At 47.7% G+C, this 12,591-nt stretch overlaps 1 long non-coding RNA gene across 1 annotated transcript in view; it reads left to right on the top strand.

The window, feature by feature from the left end:
- The window catches only part of LOC125170229 (uncharacterized), a 34,747-nt gene extending 30,751 nt beyond the window's left edge, over nt 1–3,996 (top strand). The window contains exon 3 of the long non-coding RNA XR_007153940.1: nt 3,918–3,996. This is a non-coding gene — a long non-coding RNA (uncharacterized LOC125170229). The remainder of the gene's footprint in view (nt 1–3,917) is intronic.
- The last annotated feature ends 8,595 nt before the right edge of the window (nt 3,997–12,591 follow it).

Genomic DNA, 12,591 nt, shown 5'->3' with positions numbered 1-12,591 from the left:
ACTCGAACTTCCGAACTGAACTGCAAGATCATGACCTGAGCTGAAGTCGGATGCTTAACCCACTGAGCCACCTGGGCAACCCCATTACGAGAGTAGTTTTAAGGGAAGGCACAGAGATTTCCTGCATAGCCCCTGCCCCCACACACGTGCAGTGCCCTCACCATCAGCATCCCCCTATGGTGGTACATTTGTCACAACTGATGAACCTACGGGCACACCATGATTGCCTGAAGTCCACAGTTGACATTAGGGTTCACTCCTGGTATTGTCCATTCTATGGTTTTAGACAAATGTATAATGACATGACAGAAGTGTTTTTAATTTTGACTTGCCGGCAGTGCCCATATGACTTTTTAAATCACAATTCTTCTGAAGCCAGGGTCTGAGGTTTCCTAAAGGACTTTCAAGTGGCCCCATGGGACTCCTGGGGGCTTTAACTGGAGCCTGTTGCCAAGGGCCTGTGCACTGCATTTGGAAATGGAGGCTTGAAAACCCACTTCCCATTGCCAGGAATTCTTTTCTCTCTTTCCAGGAAGGACAATTCACACTTTTTTTCAGGAGCACATCTGGTATGTGGCTTCATGCCATGGTTCAGAGACAATGGTGACTCTCTCAGTGGGATGGGAGGCCAGATGGACTTTGTAGCACATTCAGTCTAGATGAGGTTTAGCTGGGGAGGGATGGGAATGCCTGTTTGTTTATGTGAATGAGTGTGCCAAACCTTACATATCCAAATGAGGGGAAACACCTCCAGAATGCTCCCCTGGGGAGGGCCCCACCTCTGGCCCTTCCTGGACTGTTGTTTAGTTAGAGCAGCTGATAAACCAGAAGGCTGGAGGCAGAGCCCTGCTAAGTAAAGGGTATACTGGATGGAAGGTCTGGTGCAGCTACAGGGGCTGGGAGGGTGTCCAGGAGATCAGCGATTCTCAAATGCACAGTAGAATCATCTCGGAAGTTGATAGAAATCTCGATGCCCAGGCTGAACCCCATACCAGTAACATTAGAATCTCTACAAGTGGCGTCGGTAGCTTTGAAGATTCTAGGTGATTCCAGCGTACAAATTTGAAACTCAGTGATCATTCTAGACCAGGGTCTGTAGCCTTTTTTGGTAAAGGACCAGACAGCGAATATTTTTGGCTTTGCAGGCCATGTGGTCTCTATTGCAACCACTCAACTCTGATGCTGCAAAAGCAGCCACAGACAGTGTGTAAATCAATGAGTGAGGTGGTGTTCTAATAAAACTTTATTTACAAACAACAGGCAGTGACCTGGATTTGGCCCGTGGATCCTAGTTTGCTAAACTCTGCTCTAGACCCTGTCATGTACTTTGGGCTGTAAGCATCACCTGGGATCTTGTTGCAATGGCAACTCCTGGGCCCCGTTTCAGACCTAGTGGACCTGTATCTACATTTTAACAAGATTCTTCAAGTAAGTCATATGCACATTGAACCACAGACCAGTGGTTCTCCAGCTGTCGTCCCTGGATCAGTACCGTCAGGATCCCCTGGGAACTTCTTAGAAATTAGAAATGTAAACCCTGAGGCCCCACCCCAGACCTCTTGAATCAGAAACACTGGGGACAGTTCTGACGTACCTTAAAAGTTGAGAGCTGCTGCTATAGACAAGTGGTTCTCAAACATCAGCTCATCTATGGGGTGCCCGGGTGGCTCAGTCACTTTAAGCATCCAGTTCTTGATTTCAGCTCAGGTCATGATCCTAGCGTCATGGGATTGAGCTCCACGTTGGGCTCCACGCTGAGCCGGAAGCCTGCTTGGGATTCTCTCTCTCCGTCTCTCCCCAAAATAAATGAATTTTTAAAAAGTAGCTCATCTTAGGAGACTTAAATAATCCTCAAGCTCAGAATCTCTGGGATGGAGAGCCAGGCATCAGTATTAAAAAAAAAAATTCACCAAGCGATTCCAAGGTGCACATGAAATTGAGAACCAGTGCTACGGGCAGAATGGGGACATTGAGAATGTGGCCATCGGCTTGGGTGGCACTTTAGTGCAGCAGGTAGTGGTGGGAAGGCCCACCCTGGGAAGCAGATGTCTGGTAGACACCATTGATTGATCAGCCAAAAGGTTGCTCTACCTTGTTTCCTTGCCCGGTGAAACTATGTGCTTCATTAGATGCTGGGCCCTTTCTTAGCCCCAGGGAGGAGATCATGATTGGCCTGACCAGTGAACAGTTCAGTTATGGGTGTATGGTACAATCTTGGCTCAGGGGACAGAGAGGGAATCTGTTGTTTCTTGTTCTGGAAAACTAAAAAAAAAAAAAAAAAAAAAAAAAAAAAAGATGCATGGTAGGAAACTCCTTTTTCTCTGAAAGTGTTGTGTGATGCCCGGAAGTCTGCAGGCTTCATGGGCCTTTAAGGCGTGTTAAAGATAGCAGAATAGGAAGGAGACAGGCACCTGGGTCCTTGAAGGTGGTACTGAACCGATGAATTTACTACTCCTAGACTTTGAATTACTTGTTACATGAGATAATAAATTCCTTATCGTCTAAGCCACGTCAGTCAGGGCTTTTATTACCTGTAGCCTGGAGCATCCTAACAAATTTAGGGGAGTGATCACTGATTCACGGTATCAGGATCATGGATGTTTGTCTGCAGGTTTGACACAGCCATCTATGGGAGGGGCGTGGAAGTGGAACTTTTACTGAACACCTACCTTGGGCCAATGGCTTCTAATTCTGTGATCTGCGAAATACTCAGAAAAATCCTGCACTGCTTTCATTCATTGCTTTCATTTCACAGGCAGGACTTGGAGAGTTTGCAGTTTACTTCAAGTCTGATACTAGATTCAGGATTCAAACCCATGTCTTTCTAATTGCAAAGTCTATCTGTGATGTATAGACATACAGGATCATACTTTCTCCTCTGACAAGACTGCAAGATTTTAGACTGAGGTTTCTAATCCCAAAGAGCCTGGGGCTGGTAGGCAGGGGTCCCCTCAAAACATTTAGTCACAGGAAACGATGCTAATAACAAGGGATACAGTTGTCATAAGTGGAGTGTAGGTAGGAATCTCTCTCAGAGGCAAGGCAAACTCTAATTACAGAAGTGAAACAGATGGGAATAGTCAGGCTAGGAGCATGGGGGACCAAAAACTGTATCCTAAAAGAAGGCTGAAGCTTCTATCACTCCTGTTGAGTCTCCTGGGCATCTTGTTAAAATACAGATTTGGATTCAGTCAGTCTAGGGTGGGGCCCAGGATTCTGCATTTCTAACAAGCTCCCAGCTGATGGTGATGCTGATGCTGTGGGTCTGGGGACCCCACTCTGAGCGTTAAGAGCTGAAATCCATCCTGCTGAGCGAGGCTCAGTCCTCACTCTGTGTCTGACCATTAGCAGGGACAGGGGTGCTAAGTGGCATTGGTTGTGGGGAGAGGAGGGCTCTAGGGATTGAGCTCCAGGTGGGACCAGATTATAGGGCTTCAAGGTGAATCTAGTGCCACTGTCAAAATAGTTTCTGGGATTTCATCAGGGAATCACCTTTAATCCAGTTCTGACAACTTCACAAGGGGAGCAATGATGTGAGGAGGAAATTCAGAGAAGAGATCTTTGGGGAAGTTCTTAGAAGTAGCATTTGTCTTGGGGACGATGTGATGTGGTAAAACATTGGGAGTCATTCTTTTATCCGCCCACCCATCCATCCATGGGTGCATCCATTTATGCAAAAGCTAATGTGCCAGAATTGTTCTAGGTCTCCTTCTAGTTCTGGCCTTTTACAAACCACTCTACTCTGATTCTTAATTTTCTCATCCATAAAATAGGATAAGCATAATGGTCACCTCACAGGCTTGTTGTAAGGATTAGATGAGACAATCTAAGGAGAAACTGCTTCTTAAGTCATGAAAAGGCACCATGGATGTGGGGGAAAGCTTGTGTGTGTGTGGTTTTTTTTTTTTTTTCACCAGGTACTCCTAGACGCAGCACTGGTGTGAGAAGCTCTCTAAACTTCTGCCTTGTGCCTGGGACAGGAAAATCTATTACCAGGTAACAGGCTACCTCCCTGCCCCCACCCCCCACCCCTCCCCAGCTGCCCAGGGCGCTCTGTCTTTGTCCGGTCGATCCTTTGGCCCTTGTGCAGGGCTGAGATAATGAGTCAGGGCAGAAACAGTCACTCAGGCTGGCTGGCTTGATTAATGCTGGGAAGTGAAGGAAGTGCAGAGATACAGCTGGGAGCCAGAAGAGTCCATCTGGAAGGTGCGAGAAGATGGAAGAGAGACGAGGCAGCCGGACTGAGATGGGGGAAGAGTTAGGGGAGTCTGGAGGAGGCGAGAAGAGACTCTTGGCGGTTCATGGGACACCCCGAGGGCGTCAGGTTGGAGGAGCATGAGAGGTTGCTGTGTGTTACAAACATAAGTTCCTTCTTCGGAGGTTTTGGGAGGGACTTCGTGGAGGATTTACGTTGCCTTTCGAAAGAAAAAAAATCACAGTGGGGAGACTACTTGGAAAATACACTGCTGGGTCACATGCAATACTGTGTCTAGGCGGGACCCGGGCAGCTGGGTTTTACAGGGGTTACGTTTATAGTGGGAATGAAAGTAATGATATGGCAAAGAATAAGGTACATATGGGGGGCGGGGAGAGGGAGGGAGCGATGTCAGGCTTTCCCCAGGAAAGGGGTCCTGTACATGAGGCTCCCTCCTGGGGGAGATGCCGTGACTTGGGTGTCCAGCACCCGTACCTGGTGACATTAGCGCCCTCTCGGTTATCCTCCTTCACGAGGGCCTTGTGAGGGGCAAGGAGAATGAGAGGCAGCAACGCACCGGGAACACAGAGGGGGAGACAGCACTTACTTCGCCGTCTCCCGGTGGTCCTCCCCTGCCTGCTTCCCTTCTTCTTACTGTGCGGGTTCAGCTTCCGGGCCTCTCCCCAGCGTAGGGGGTGGTGCTGAACGCTGATTGGTGTAACAGAACATCTCCTCCTGTGCTGCTGGCCAATGGCGGGTTGCCGCATAGGCACGTGATGCAAATTGCCCAATGAGGCTGCTGGGAGCTTCTGGGAAAATTTTCCTTGTCCTTAAAAGGGATTGGAGGGGGCGACGGAGACTTGCACCTGCCTGCCTTTGGACGGAGTCGGGTGTTGAAGTGATGCTTTGAGCTGGGGCAGCTGTGTTGCAAGCATGATGGGAAAGTCGGGAGAACCACCCAGAAACTGTCTGGCTCCCTCATGTCACGGAGCTGCCAATTTATCCAACCCGGGAGCAATTTGCTTCTGCACTTTTTGTGATGTAAAATCAGAGAGGTCTCACAATTCTGTAGGCTGCTTTCAGTTAGGCATCCGTTACTGCGCTCATTGACCATTCATTCATTCATTGGTTTATTTGACGACTGTGTGTTGACGTTCCACTGTGTAATGGAACCTTTCAAGATACTGAGGATAAGGCAGTGATATTCCTGTCCCCATGGAACTTCCTTTCATGATGTGGGAGGCAGAGAGTGGACAAATCAATAAGTAAAACAGAGTTTCGTAGGGGGATGAAGGCTGTGGAGAAAAGGTAGGGAAGGGGGGCCCCTCCATCTGTAGATGGAGTAAAGAAGAATCTAGAGGATGAGAATGGGCTGAAGACCCTGGGCTGCTAATGGGGACTGATGCAAATGGGGATAAGGGGATAATGGGAGTAGCACTGTGGTCGTGAGTTGGTGCGTGTTGGGCCAGGGGAGAGGGAGGTAGGGTCTTGCCAGGAGCCCCCCTTGTTCGAAGCCACTCTTTACTTGCCAGTGGGGATATGTACACGGAAGCAGGGGTGTTGACACGGGCCATGCAGATCTCCTGAGCTTCCTCTTGACTCCTGAAGACATCGCAGGTGACAGCTGCATCCTCACAAGAAGTGCTCCTGTCTCCTCCACCTCAGAACTAAGTGTGGCCTGGCCGTGAACCTGCTGTGGGATTTAAGGAGAGGCTCTCAGGGCCCTCATATCTGGCAAGAGAATCTGAACACTGCACAGCTCTAAATGGTGGCCCCAAAAAGTCAGGCTTCCACAATTCTTCAGACCAGTGTGCTGGGGTTTTTATCTTCTGGGAAGCCATGGCTATCACCCGGTTTGCCTTCTGCTGTAGGAACTGAGAGTCACAGAGGGGGACTGTGGGGCTCAAAGCCTTCCTGCACCCCATCACTGCCCAAACTGAGCCCCAGAACAGTCCACTAGGTAGATGTTGACCTGTGCTGTTAGTCTCTAGCTCTTCCAACACCCCTGCCTTCCACAGGAACCCCCCAAAGGAGCAAAAGCCACTCAGGATGCCCCTCCCAGGCTACTACTTTGAAGGCAAATTCCAGAGTTAGCAGGAAAGGCCAGCCAGGATCCACAAGGATGGGTTTTCTAGAACCTTCCATATTGGCAGGACTTGTACAGGACAGCTCCAAAGGTGAGAAGCCTCCCAGAGGCTTTTGTCCGAGCACGTTCCTGCACAGAATGGCATCGTGGCAAGAGTGTAGCCCAGAGTGAGTGCTCTGTTCTGATTCAACCTCTGGCGGTGATTAGCTGGTCTGGTCACTTTAGGCCAAGCATGTAATGTCTCAGAGACTCGCTTTTTTTTTTTTTAAGAGGAGGACAATGTGTACCCCATAGGTTTGTCCTGGGAACAAGGATAGCAAGGTAACAGATGGGTAGAACCCCAACACCTCCCCTGGGTGAACCAGTGCTGGTTGAACCCCAACACCTCCACTTCATAGCTGTGTGATGTTGGGCAAGGGCATGCCTTGGAGCCTCAGTTTACTTGTCTATTGAATGGGCTTTTAATAACACCTACAATATGACATTTTTAGGATTTGAAAAGATAATGGAGGTGAAGCTCTTAGTGTCTGGTGCATAGTAAAGGTTCATTCAATGTTTGGCATTATTGTTACTGCTCTTACTATTAGTTTAGGTTATATGACTTTTGATTGGAAGAATTATTTCCCGGACACACCTAACCCTGGGGGATTAGCAGTAGGAACATGGAAAGGAACCAGAAGTCTTGACCCTCCAGTCCCTCTGATTTCCTCATGGCCATAATTCTTTTCCTCTTAGACCAGGCTCTAGGGCCTCCAGCTCTTGGGGGTATAATTTCAGAGTGGAGCAAGGAACTGGGGACTATAGCCTGTTGCCTCTTTCTGTGGCAGCACCTGCTATTTCTGTAGAAGTCATAAACTGACTCAGTGTCAGAGCTATAGGTCACCTGGTTCAATGCTTCTCATATCATAGGTGAGGAAACCGAGGTCATAGACCCAGGAGTTAGAAGAACCTGATGACCTGATTCCCAGGTCAGTGCTCATTCCACGACCCTGCACTGTTAGCTGGTTTATCCAGCACCTCCTCCCAACACTTTTCTCCCCTGAGGACTCATCTGGATCCTCCCAACACTTTTCTCCCCTGAGGACTCATCTGGAGTACAGCTAGGCGTGCTGATGTGATCCCGTTTTAGCCACTGAGATGTAAATGGAAGTTTGCTGGCGGTGGGGTTGAGGTTTTTTTTTTTTTCAATTTTATTTTTTAAATTTACGTCCAAATTAGTTAGCATCTAGTGCAACAATGATTTCAGGAGTAGATTCCTTAGTGCCCCTTGCCCATTTAGCCCATCCCCCCTCCCACAACCCCTCCAGTAACCCTCTGTTTGTTCTCCATATTTAAGAGTCTCTTCTGTTTTGTCCCCCTCCCTGTTTTTATATTATTTTTGCTTCCCTTCCCTTGTGTTCACCTGTTCTGTGTCTTAAAGCCCTCATATGAGTGAAGTCATACGATGTTTGTCTTTCTCTGACTAATTTCACTTAGCACAATACCCTCTAGTTCCAACCATGTAGTTGCAAATGGCAAGATTTCAATCTTTTTGATTGCCGAGTAATACTCCAGTGTATATATATACCACATCTTCTTTATCCATTCATCCTTCGATGGACTTTTGGGCTCTTTCCATACTTTGGCTATTGTCAATAGTGCTGCTATAAACATTGGGGTGCATGTGTCCCTTCAAAACAGCACACATGTATCCCTTGGGTAAATGCCTAGTAGTGCAATTGCTGGGCTGTAGGGTAGTTCTATTTTTAACTTTTTGAGGAACCTCCATACTGTTTTCCAGAGTGACTGCACCAGCTTGCATTCCCACCAGCAATGCAAAAGAGATCCTCTTTCTCCACATCCTCACCAACATCTGTTGTTGCCTGAGTTGTTAATGTTAGCCATTCTGGGGGCGCCTGGTGGCTCAGTCAGTTGAGCCTCCGACTCCGGCTCAGGTCATGATCTCACTGTCTGTGAGTTTGAGCCCCGCGTCCGGCTCTGTGCCAACAGCTTGGAGCTTGGAGCCTGTTTCGGATTCTGTGTCTCCCTCTCTCTCTGACCCTCCCCTGTTCATGCTCTGTCTCTCTCTGTCTCAAAAATAAATAAACGTTTAAAAAAATTTTTTTTAAATGTTAGCCATTCTGACAGGCGTGAGGTGGTATCTCATTGAGGTTTTGATTTGTATTTTCCTGATGATGAGTGACGTTGAGCATTTTTTCATGTGTCGGTTGGCCATCTGGATGTCTTCCTTGGAGAAGTGTCTATTCATGTCTTTTGCCCATTTCTTCACTGGATTATTTGTTTTTTGGGTGTTGAGTTTAATAAGTTCTCTATAAATTTTGGATACTAACCCTTTATCTGATATGTCGTTTGCAACTATCTTCTCCCATTCTGTCGGTTGCCTTTAGTTTTGCTGATTGTTTCCTTTGTTGTGCAGAAGTTTTTATTTTGATGAGGTCCCAATAATTCATTTTTGCTTTTGTTTCACTTGCCTCCGGAGACGTGTTGAGTAAGAAGTTGCTGCGGCCAAGATCAAAGACGTTTTTCGCTGCTTCCTCCTTGAGGATTTTGATGGCTTCCTGTCTTGCGTTTAGGCCTTTCATCCATTTTGAGTTTCTTTTTGTGGCTGGTGTAAGAAAGTGGTCCAGGTTCATTTTTCTGCATGTCTCTGTCCAGTTTTCCCAACACCACTTGCTGAAGAGACTGTCTTTATTCCATTGGATATTCTTTCCTGCTTTGTCAAGGATTAGTTGGCCACACGTTTGTGGGTCCATTTCTGGGTTCTCTATTCTATTCCATTGATCTGAGTGTCTGTTCTTGTGTCAGTGCCATACTGTCTTGATGATTACAGCTTTGTAGTATAGCTTGAAGTCTGGGATTGTGATGCCTCCTGTTTTGGTTTTCTTTTTCAAGATTCCTTTGGCTATTTGTGGTCTTCTCTGGTTCCATACAAAGTTTAGGATTATTTGTTCTAGCTCTGTGAAGAATGGTGGTGTTATTTTGATGGGGATTGCATTGAATATGTAGATTGCTTTGGGTAGTATCGACATTTTAGCAATATTTATTCTTCCTATCCAGGAGCATGGAATCTTTTTCCATTTTTTTGTGTCTTCTTCAATTTCTTTCATAAACTTTCTATAGTTTGGGCTTGAGGTTTTTGAGAAAACTTTTGCTCTTCTGGTAAAAGGGATAGGTAGTGTTGTCCTTACTCTCCTCTGCCTTTCGTCCTGCATGGAATGCGGGCATGATGCCTGGAGCTGTTGCAGCCATTTTATAAGTATGAGGGAAAGGACAAGAAAATCGCGTGGATACTGCCCTCACATTGCTGAGCCGCTGAATCAATTCTGGCAGCCCCTTGTTTGTTTGTGTTATTCAGATGTTCTGTTACCAGTAGCAGAGCATCCCTAACTGATAGAGCTCCTTACCCTTGTTGAGCTGATCTCATAAGTGAGGGCACTGAGACCTTCAGACGGAGGGGGAGGGCCTGTGGGCCAACCCTTTGATCTAGCCATTTTTAGAAGCAGCTTTCAGATGTCACTAACCTCAGGGGCCTCACTCTAGCCTGTGACTTAGGACTGAAAGCTCAGTTACTGGTTAGTAATACAGGCTGCAGCAAGATAATATTTGCAGGGGCTCCTTGCTGAACAGTGGTCTATGAATACATAGTGTTATTATTATTAACCCTCCTCTGGTCCCCTGGGCCTCCAGGAACCAATAAGAGTGAACTGTTTCACTTGTGTGAGAGACAGCAAGAGAAATGTAATTTTGATTTAATTCTTGGTCCCTCTGGAAGGTGCCTGTGCACTGCTCAGAGGTGAGCAGAGAGAGAGAGGGCGCAGCGAGGACACTTCTCAAGCACGGGGAGAAGAGAAAAGGTAGCACAAAGGAGCATCGGCTGCCATTTAAAGGCCCATTTTCCATGTGACACTTTATAAATGAGTTCACATATAATCTTGAATGTAACCAGTAGTCTGCCCTCTGCCCCTCTCTCTGCACTCTCACCTCCTCACCTACCAGCCCTTGAAGGAAAAGATCTTGGGTAAGGCTGGCCCTTCCACTGGAGCGTCTGGATTTGCAGGAAGCTAAAATTATGGCTTATGTGACCTTTTAGCTTAAATGAGGGTAAAACCATGCCCACCATGGAGAGGAGACTGTAAGTTTGGCTTTTGTGCCCCAGAGTGGCTCCCGTCCCCCCGGATGCAATGAATAGGTAATTGATTGCATATTATGTGTGGGCACTGATTCAGTTTCATGTCTCTGGTCCACTCTCTGGGCACAGAGACTCGGCCTTGCTTGTCTCCACAAGGCACCATCTGTTTAACGTGAAGGATGCTGGCGCCACACATTGTCGGTTCCATCCCCGGCTCTGCTGCTTAGCTGTGTGATCATGGGCAAGTTAATTTACCCCTCTGTGCCTCCCTTTCTTATGCGTAAACCAGAGGTAATAATAATATCTACCTCTGGATGTTGTGAAGCTTAAGTGAAAGAATACACGTAGAGCTCTTAGCTTTCGTTCTGGACGGGTTAGCTGGGTCACTCACTGTGCCTGGCACAGAGCCGGCGTGGTTAGCACTCAGGGGTCATTCCGGTGGAAATGGTGGTAGAAAGAGCAGCTAATAATGATCGAGCCCTTAACCTTACCTAGGCGCTTTGTTAAGCTGGTTGCATCCATTATCCCTTCTAATTCCTATGCCAACAAGGTACACTTGCTCTCTCGCTCACCATGGTTACTGGATTCTGCACCCTGCGGTGCAGAACCCCAGAAACAAGGTCCCTGCTCCACGTGAGTTACATTAGTTTACATTCTCATGGGAGACAGCCGGGAAGCTGACAAGAATGTAATCTACAGGAAATGTTATCAATTGACAGGAGAGGTGCTCTGCAGAGAAGCCACGTGGCCTGAGAAGCAGAGCATTATGGGACGGGCTGTTTTAGACAGGGTGGTCAGGGGGGGTGACTCTCCATGCAGTCACCTGTATGGAGACCCCAGTGATGAGAGGGAGGGAGCCATGCTCCCCAGTGGTTTGGGAGGGTGTAGACAGATATCCTGCTCTCGCGGGACTTCTGTTTTGGGGAGAAGAGTCAGATGTGACACCTGTGCCTACAAGCTAGGGTGCTAGAGTTGTCACGGGGAAATTGCAAGGTGCTCTGAGGACACCAAACAGGGGGGCCAGATTTGTCAGCTGTCTCTCCTCTGCAAGTGGCAGAAAACCTACCCAACTGGGTTAATGAAATGGGGAACTTGCTGGCTTAGGTCAGTGACAAGTTGAGGTAGGCTCAATCCTGCAAGGCATGGCTCAATCCTGGTGTTCTACTGGTGGCTTCAGGATGACGTCTCTGCTGCATTTCTCAGCTCAGCCTCTGTGTGGGCTTCGTTCTCCAGCACTGGCACCCTCAGTCCCCACACTGATTGCCGTGGTCAGCATGGTCAGAATTCTCTGCTTGGCCAGGCTGAGTCATGCGCCTACCCCGCTCACCCTCTAAGAACCCACGGTAGGTTTCCAGGAAGAAACTCGGGCTGGTGGTGCAGGAGAAGATCTGCCAGGCAGATGGAACTAACCAGCCTCCACCTAGTCTGGGGGTACAGGGCAGGGTTCCTAGCGGAAGTGCCGTCCAAAAGAGTCCTGCAGCAGAAGTGGGTGGAGAGAAGCTACAGGGTAGGAAAGAGAATCACAGACTCCTGTGGTTGGAAGGGGTCTTAAAGTTAGGGGTCCATATGGGGAAGGGCTAAAGGGGAGAGGGGCATTAAGGAGGACGCTTGTTGGGATGACCACTGGGTGTTATTGTGAGTGATGAATCACTGAATTCTGTTCCTGAAATCATTACACTATATGTTAACTAACTTGGATTTAAATTAAAGAAAAAGTTAGGGGTCCATATGATTTGTCCTTCACTCTGGGACACTTCTGGGAAGGAAAAGAGCACTGTTAATGTCCTAACAGGGTAAACTGCAATGTGGGGCTACCTTATGTAAAGTGATCCTTTTGGACCTCTCCTGATCCTTAGCTCCCCTCCACAACCCTGCTAAGTGCTCAGCTTGCCTTGGCTTACATGCCTTCAGGGCTGGGACTCTCCCTACTTATTGCATCAGCCAGTTTTCTTTCGGTTCTGCTTTTCTTGTTTGTTTCTCTCCCCATTGCACCTAAATTGGTTCCTCTGCGGCTTGCATCCATCGGTCCAGGTCCTTGAGTCAAGACTTGGGAATGCCACAGATTTTCCTCCTCTTGTATGAGCAGCCAATTAAATGTTCGAAGATGAAGACCAGGATTATGTGTGCCCTGGGAAATGTCTCTTCTTCACTCTAAACTTATAAAGGTTCTTTGCCAATAAA

This window comes from Prionailurus viverrinus, chromosome B4, assembly GCF_022837055.1.
Source record: "Prionailurus viverrinus isolate Anna chromosome B4, UM_Priviv_1.0, whole genome shotgun sequence".
Classification (NCBI taxonomy): domain Eukaryota; kingdom Metazoa; phylum Chordata; class Mammalia; order Carnivora; family Felidae; genus Prionailurus; species Prionailurus viverrinus.
Note: the sequence above shows the minus strand (reverse complement) of the source record. Positions and strands in the feature narration are given on the sequence as shown.